Raw genomic sequence first — 7500 nt, forward strand, 5'->3', positions numbered from 1 at the left:
AATTTTTTGTGAACATAACCCGCAACGGGCAGAGGATCACGATTTTAAGGTTGGTCGCTTAAAGGCCATTCGACTACAAAGAGACGAAGCGGACCGCGACCTCGCTGCATGAGGTTGACGAAAGCGACCCAAGATGCGAAAGCCGAAACCAACACACCTTGCCAGTACCCAAACGCCGAGGTCGGATTCGGGTCTACCACTTACCAACTGAATATCATCCTAAAAAGAACTCCAAACAGTCTAGGACAGGACCCATTCTCCACCCCTTCTATATATGTCAGGAGAACCCCGGATTCCCCTCCAGACACGATTTAGCAAACTTTTCCCGATCGATCCGACCCACCGAGGCCGTTTCGACCGTTCGCCGCGCCTACTAGAGCTGATTTCTTCGGACTCCGATCAGAAAATCCGCCGATGCATGTCGTTAACACCTAGTCCGCCTCGTCCGATCGATCGAGGCCGTTTCGACCGTTCGCCGCGCCTACTAGAGCTGATTTCTTCGGACTCCGATCAGAAAATCCGCCGATGCATGTCGTTAACACCTAGTCCGCCTCGTCCGATCGATCTAGGCCGTCTCGAACCACCCATCGCGCATCGAAAGTCGCATCTCTCGAACTCCGATCCGGAAATCGGCCGATGCATCACGTTAACTATTTCTTATATATCTAATATAATATACATGGAGACGGTAAGAATTCTTTTAATCGAAGATATACATATACTTCTCATCAATATCCAAAAGCTTATCGAAAAATAAATTACTCAACTTTTACGTGAAGAATCGTTCACCCAAACCTTATCCCCTATATATGTCAGGAGAACCCAAGGTTCCCCTCCAGACACGATTTAGCAAACTTTTCCCGATCGATCCGACCCACCGAGGCCGTCTCGACCGTCCGCTGCGCCTACTAGGGCCGATTTCTTCGGACTCCGATCAGAAAATATACCGATGCATGTCGTTAACACCTAGTCCGCCTCGTCCGATCTATCTAAACAGTCTCGACGCACCCAACACTCTTTCAAAGTCGGATTACTCGGACTCAATCTGAAAATGGACCGATGCATGACGTCAACACTTAGCCCGCCTCGTCTGATCTATCTAAGCCATCTCGACCCACCCAACACGCCTTCCAAGTCGGATCACTCGGACTTCGATCTGAAAATCTCCGGACTCATTTTTATGAATATCCCCAGTCAGTAAGAACGTTATTTCGCCAATATATACCAACAATAAACCATATTCCAATAGCTGAACCAAAAATATAATTCCCGATCCAAACGTTCTGCATCGCCCAACGCGACCACCTTCCCTATATATGTCAGGAGAGCACAGGGTTCCCCTCCAGACAACACTTACGCTCTATCCCCGACTCTCGGTCGATCGATAGGCCAGGTCAGCGGTGTCTGTTTCGGCCGAAGCTCGGACTTTGGTCAAAATGTTCCGATACAAAATTTGAACCAAGATAGATACAGATATGATTCCTTCTTAAATATACGTTGATTATCGAACAGAATATGGTAAATATTTTGCGATGACCGAGGATTTCATGAATTTTTTTTTTTTTTCGAAAAAATTTTCTATTATCGGAATTTCCTCAAATTTCATTTGGTTGCCTCCTAATGCTTATTAAAAATGATAACCAACAATCAGAATCATTATTTATCATTTATTTCAATTTTTATAATGAAAAACGTTCACGTCCTTTCGCGCCTCTCGATCGTCGTTTACGTGATGCATCGGTCAGCCCTAGTTTACGTGGTGCATCGGTAAGATCGAGTTCACGTTCTGCATCGGTCTGCCCGAGTTTACGTGGTGCATCGGTAAGATCGAGATTACGTGGTGCATCGGTAAGATCGAGTTCACGTTCTGCATCGGTCTGCCTGAGTTTACGTGGTGCATCGGTATGATCGAGTTTACGTTCTGCATCGGTGTGATCTAGTTTACGTTGTGCATCGGTAAGATCGAGATTACGTGAAGCATCGGTATGATCGAGTTTACGTTCTGCATCGGTCTGGACTCTGAGATATATTTTCGACGTGAAAATGTTCCGATACAACTTTTGAACCAGGATAGTTAGAGAGAGATGATTTTTTCTGGGATGTACGTTGATTGGGGAATGGATTGTGGAAAATAACTTGCCATGACCGAGGTGTTCTCGAATTTTTTTTTTTTTTCGAAAAATATTTTCTGATTTTGGATTTCACTCAAATTTGATTTCGTTGCCTTCTAATGTGTTCTAAAAGAGTAAATCAGTAATCAGAATCGAAAAATATTTTTCGGATTTTTTTTTTTTTGAAAAAAAATTTTCTGATTTTGGAATTTCCTCAAATTTGATTTGGTTGCCTTCTAATGTGTTTTTAAAGCGTAAATCAGTAATCAGAATCAATATTCATTGTCGACTTTAATTTTTATAAGGAAAAATGTTCACGTCCTTAAACGCCTCCCCATCATTAGCCCGAGTCCAAGTCGATGTCAGTCCCGAGCGGACGGTGTCAGATACTACCTATCGCCCCGGTCTGGACTTGGCGAGGTATTTCGACGTGAAATGTTCCGATACAACTTTTGAACCAGGATAGTTAGAGAGATGATTTCTTCTATGTTGTACGTTGATTGTGGAATGGATTGTGGGAAATAACTTGCCATGACCCAGGTGTTCTTGAATTTTTTTTTTTTTCGAAAAAAATTTTCTGATCTTGAAATTTCCTCAAATCTGATTGCGTTGCCTTCTAATGTGTACTAAAAGAGTAAATCAGTAATCAGAATCAATATTCATTGTCGACTTTAATTTTTATAAGGAAAAATGTTCACGTCCTTAAACGCCTCTCCATCGTTACCCCGACTCCAAGACGATGTTAGACCGGAGCGGACGGTGTCAAATGCGACCGATCTCCCCGGTCTGGACTTAGCGAGATATTCCGACGTGAAATGTTCCGATACAAAAATTTAACTGTGATAGTTAGAGAGATGGTTCCTTTTGTGATGTACGTTGATTGTGTAATAGAATATGGAAATAAACTTGAGATGACCGAGGTCTTCTGGGATTTTTTTTTTTTTTCGAAAAATATTTTTCGATTTCGGAAATCCCTCAAATTTCATTGAGATATGTCCTAATGTGTTCTTAAAACTTAAATCAACAATCAGAATTAATATCCAAAAGTTATTTCATTTTTTATAAGGAAAAACGTTCACGTCCTTTCCGCTCCCAAAAAGTGAGATATCATAGAAAATATCGCTATATTTGTTGTTTACGGCCATACCACGCTGAAATTGCCAGTTCTCGTCAGAACACTGAAGCCAAGCAGCGTCGGGCGCGGTTAGTACTTGGATGGGTGACCGCTTGGGAACACCGCGTGCTGTAAGCTTTTTTTTTACGTTCTGCATCGGTCTGCCGAGATAACGTGGTGCATCGGTATGATCGAGTTTACGTTCTGCATCGGTAAGATCGAGATTACGTGATGCATCGGTAAGATTGAGATTACGTGGTGCATCGGTAAGATCGAGTTTACGTGGTGCATCGGTAAGATCCAATTCACGTTCTGCATCGGTAAGATCCAGTTCACGTGGTGCATCGGTAAGATCGAGATTACGTGGTGCATCGGTAAGATCGAGTTTACGTGGTGCATCGGTAAGATCCAATTCACGTTCTGCATCGGTAAGATCCAGTTCACGTGGTGCATCGGTAAGATTGAGATTACGTGGTGCATCGGTAAGATCGAGTTTACGTGGTGCATCGGTAAGATCCAATTCACGTTCTGCATCGGTAAGATCCAGTTCACGTGGTGCATCGGTAAGATCGAGATTACGTGGTGCATCGGTAAGATCGAGTTTACGTGGTGCATCGGTAAGATCCAATTCACGTTCTGCATCGGTAAGATCCAGTTCACGTGGTGCATCGGTAAGATCGAGATTACGTGGTGCATCGGTAAGATCGAGTTTACGTGGTGCATCGGTAAGATCCAATTCACGTTCTGCATCGGTAAGATCCAGTTCACGTGGTGCATCGGTAAGATTGAGATTACGTGGTGCATCGGTAAGATCCAGTTCACGTGGTGCATCGGTAAGATGGAGATTACGTGGTGCATCGGTAAGATCGAGATTACGTGGTGCATCGGTAAGATCTACTTTACGTTCTGCATCGGTCTGCCCTTGTTTACGTGGTGCATCGGTAAGATCGAGATTACGTGAAGCATCGGTATGATCGAGTTTACGTTCTGCATCGGTCTGCCCGATATTACGTGGTGCATCGGTCTGCCCTAGTTTACGTGGTGCATCGGTTTGGACTTAGAGATATATTTTCGACGTGAAAATGTTCCGATACAACTTTTGAACCAGGATAGTTAGAGAGATGATTTTTTCTGGGATGTACGTGGATCGGGGAATGGATTGTGGGAAATAACTTGCCGATGACCGAGGTGTCCTCGAATTTTTTTTTTTTTCGAAAAAAATTTTCTGATTGTGGAATTTTCTCAAATTTGATTTGGTTGCCTCCTAATGTGTTCTAAAAGAGTAAATCAGTAATCGGAATCGAAAAATATTTTTCGGATTTTTTTTTTTTTCGAAAAAAATTTTCTGATCGTGGAATTTCCTCAAATTCGATTTGGTTGCCTTCTAATGTGTTTTTAAAGCGTAAATCAGTAATCAGAATCAATATTCATTGTCGACTTTAATTTTTATAAGGAAAAATGTTCACGTCCTTAAACGCCTCCCCATCATCAGCCCGAGTCCAAGTCGATGTCAGTCCCGAGCGGACGGTGTCAGATACTACCTATCGCCGAGGTCTGGACTTGGCGAGATATTACGACGTGAAATGTTCCGATACAACTTTTGAACCAGGATAGTTAGAGAGATGATTTCTTCTATGTTGTACGTTGATTGTGGAATGAAATACGGAAAATAACTCGCCATGACCGAGGTGATTACGATTTTTTTTTTTTTTCGAAAAAAATTTTCTGATCGTGGAATTTTCTCAAATTTGATTTGGTTGCCTCCTTATATGTTCTAGTAGCGATAATCAACAATCAGAATCAAAATCCATGGTCGGGTTTGATTTTTATAAGGAAAAATGTTCACGTCCTTTTTTACAACCCCGACTCATTGACGATGTTAGAACCGAGCCGGCGGTGTCAGATACGACCGATCGCCCCGGTCCCGATCGTCATTTACGTTGTGCATCGGTCTGCCCGAGATTACGTGGTGCATCGGTATGATCGAGTTTACGTGGTGCATCGGTAAGATCCAATTCACGTTCTGCATCGGTAAGATCCAATTCACGTTCTGCATCGGTAAGATCCAGTTCACGTGGTGCATCGGTAAGATGGAGATTACGTGGTGCATCGGTAAGATCGAGATTACGTGGTGCATCGGTAAGATCTACTTTACGTTCTGCATCGATCTGCCCTTGTTTACGTGGTGCATCGGTAAGATCGAGATTACGTGAAGCATCGGTATGATCGAGTTTACGTTCTGCATCGGTCTGCCCGATATTACGTGGTGCATCGGTCTGCCCTAGTTTACGTGGTGCATCGGTTTGGACTTAGAGATATATTTTCGACGTGAAAATGTTCCGATACAACTTTTGAACCAGGATAGTTAGAGAGATGATTTTTTCTGGGATGTACGTGGATCGGGGAATGGATTGTGGGAAATAACTTGCCATGACCGAGGTGTCCTCGAATTTTTTTTTTTTTCGAAAAAAATTTTCTGATTGTGGAATTTTCTCAAATTTGATTTGGTTGCCTCCTAATGTGTTCTAAAAGAGTAAATCAGTAATCGGAATCGAAAAATATTTTTCGGATTTTTTTTTTTTTCGAAAAAAATTTTCTGATCGTGGAATTTCCTCAAATTCGATTTGGTTGCCTTCTAATGTGTTTTTAAAGCGTAAATCAGTAATCAGAATCAATATTCATTGTCGACTTTAATTTTTATAAGGAAAAATGTTCACGTCCTTAAACGCCTCCCCATCATCAGCCCGAGTCCAAGTCGATGTCAGTCCCGAGCGGACGGTGTCAGATACTACCTATCGCCGAGGTCTGGACTTGGCGAGATATTACGACGTGAAATGTTCCGATACAACTTTTGAACCAGGATAGTTAGAGAGATGATTTCTTCTATGTTGTACGTTGATTGTGGAATGAAATACGTAAAATAACTCGCCATGACCGAGGTGATTACGATTTTTTTTTTTTTTCGAAAAAAATTTTCTGATCGTGGAATTTTCTCAAATTTGATTTGGTTGCCTCCTTATATGTTCTAGTAGCGATAATCAACAATCAGAATCAAAATCCATGGTCGGGTTTGATTTTTATAAGGAAAAATGTTCACGTCCTTTTTTACAACCCCGACTCATTGACGATGTTAGAACCGAGCCGGCGGTGTCAGATACGACCGATCGCCCCGGTCCCGATCGTCATTTACGTTGTGCATCGGTCTGCCCGAGATTACGTGGTGCATCGGTATGATCGAGTTTACGTGGTGCATCGGTAAGATCCAATTCACGTTCTGCATCGGTAAGATCCAATTCACGTTCTGCATCGGTAAGATCCAGTTCACGTGGTGCATCGGTAAGATGGAGATTACGTGGTGCATCGGTAAGATCGAGATTACGTGGTGCATCGGTAAGATCTACTTTACGTTCTGCATCGGTCTGCCCTTGTTTACGTGGTGCATCGGTAAGATCGAGATTACGTGAAGCATCGGTATGATCGAGTTTACGTTCTGCATCGGTCTGCCCGATATTACGTGGTGCATCGGTCTGCCCTAGTTTACGTGGTGCATCGGTTTGGACTTAGAGATATATTTTCGACGTGAAAATGTTCCGATACAACTTTTGAACCAGGATAGTTAGAGAGATGATTTTTTCTGGGATGTACGTGGATCGGGGAATGGATTGTGGGAAATAACTTGCCATGACCGAGGTGTCCTCGAATTTTTTTTTTTTTCGAAAAAAATTTTCTGATTGTGGAATTTTCTCAAATTTGATTTGGTTGCCTCCTAATGTGTTCTAAAAGAGTAAATCAGTAATCGGAATCGAAAAATATTTTTCGGATTTTTTTTTTTTTCGAAAAAAATTTTCTGATCGTGGAATTTCCTCAAATTCGATTTGGTTGCCTTCTAATGTGTTTTTAAAGCGTAAATCAGTAATCAGAATCAATATTCATTGTCGACTTTAATTTTTATAAGGAAAAATGTTCACGTCCTTAAACGCCTCCCCATCATCAGCCCGAGTCCAAGTCGATGTCAGTCCCGAGCGGACGGTGTCAGATACTACCTATCGCCGAGGTCTGGACTTGGCGAGATATTACGACGTGAAATGTTCCGATACAACTTTTGAACCAGGATAGTTAGAGAGATGATTTCTTCTATGTTGTACGTTGATTGTGGAATGAAATACGGAAAATAACTCGCCATGACCGAGGTGATTACGATTTTTTTTTTTTTTTCGAAAAAAATTTTCTGATCGTGGAATTTTCTCAAATTTGATTTGGTTGCCTCCTTATATG

At 42.1% G+C, this 7500-nt stretch overlaps 1 non-coding gene across 1 annotated transcript; it reads left to right on the forward strand.

Annotated features, from left to right (window-relative positions):
- Positions 1 to 3244: 3244 nt before the first annotated feature.
- Positions 3245 to 3363, forward strand: LOC123687225. The gene has a single exon (XR_006748963.1). It is a non-coding gene; the product is annotated as a 5S ribosomal RNA (ribosomal RNA).
- The last annotated feature ends 4137 nt before the right edge of the window (positions 3364 to 7500 follow it).

The sequence above is a fragment of the Harmonia axyridis genome, chromosome X (genome assembly GCF_914767665.1).
Source record: "Harmonia axyridis chromosome X, icHarAxyr1.1, whole genome shotgun sequence".
Classification (NCBI taxonomy): domain Eukaryota; kingdom Metazoa; phylum Arthropoda; class Insecta; order Coleoptera; family Coccinellidae; genus Harmonia; species Harmonia axyridis.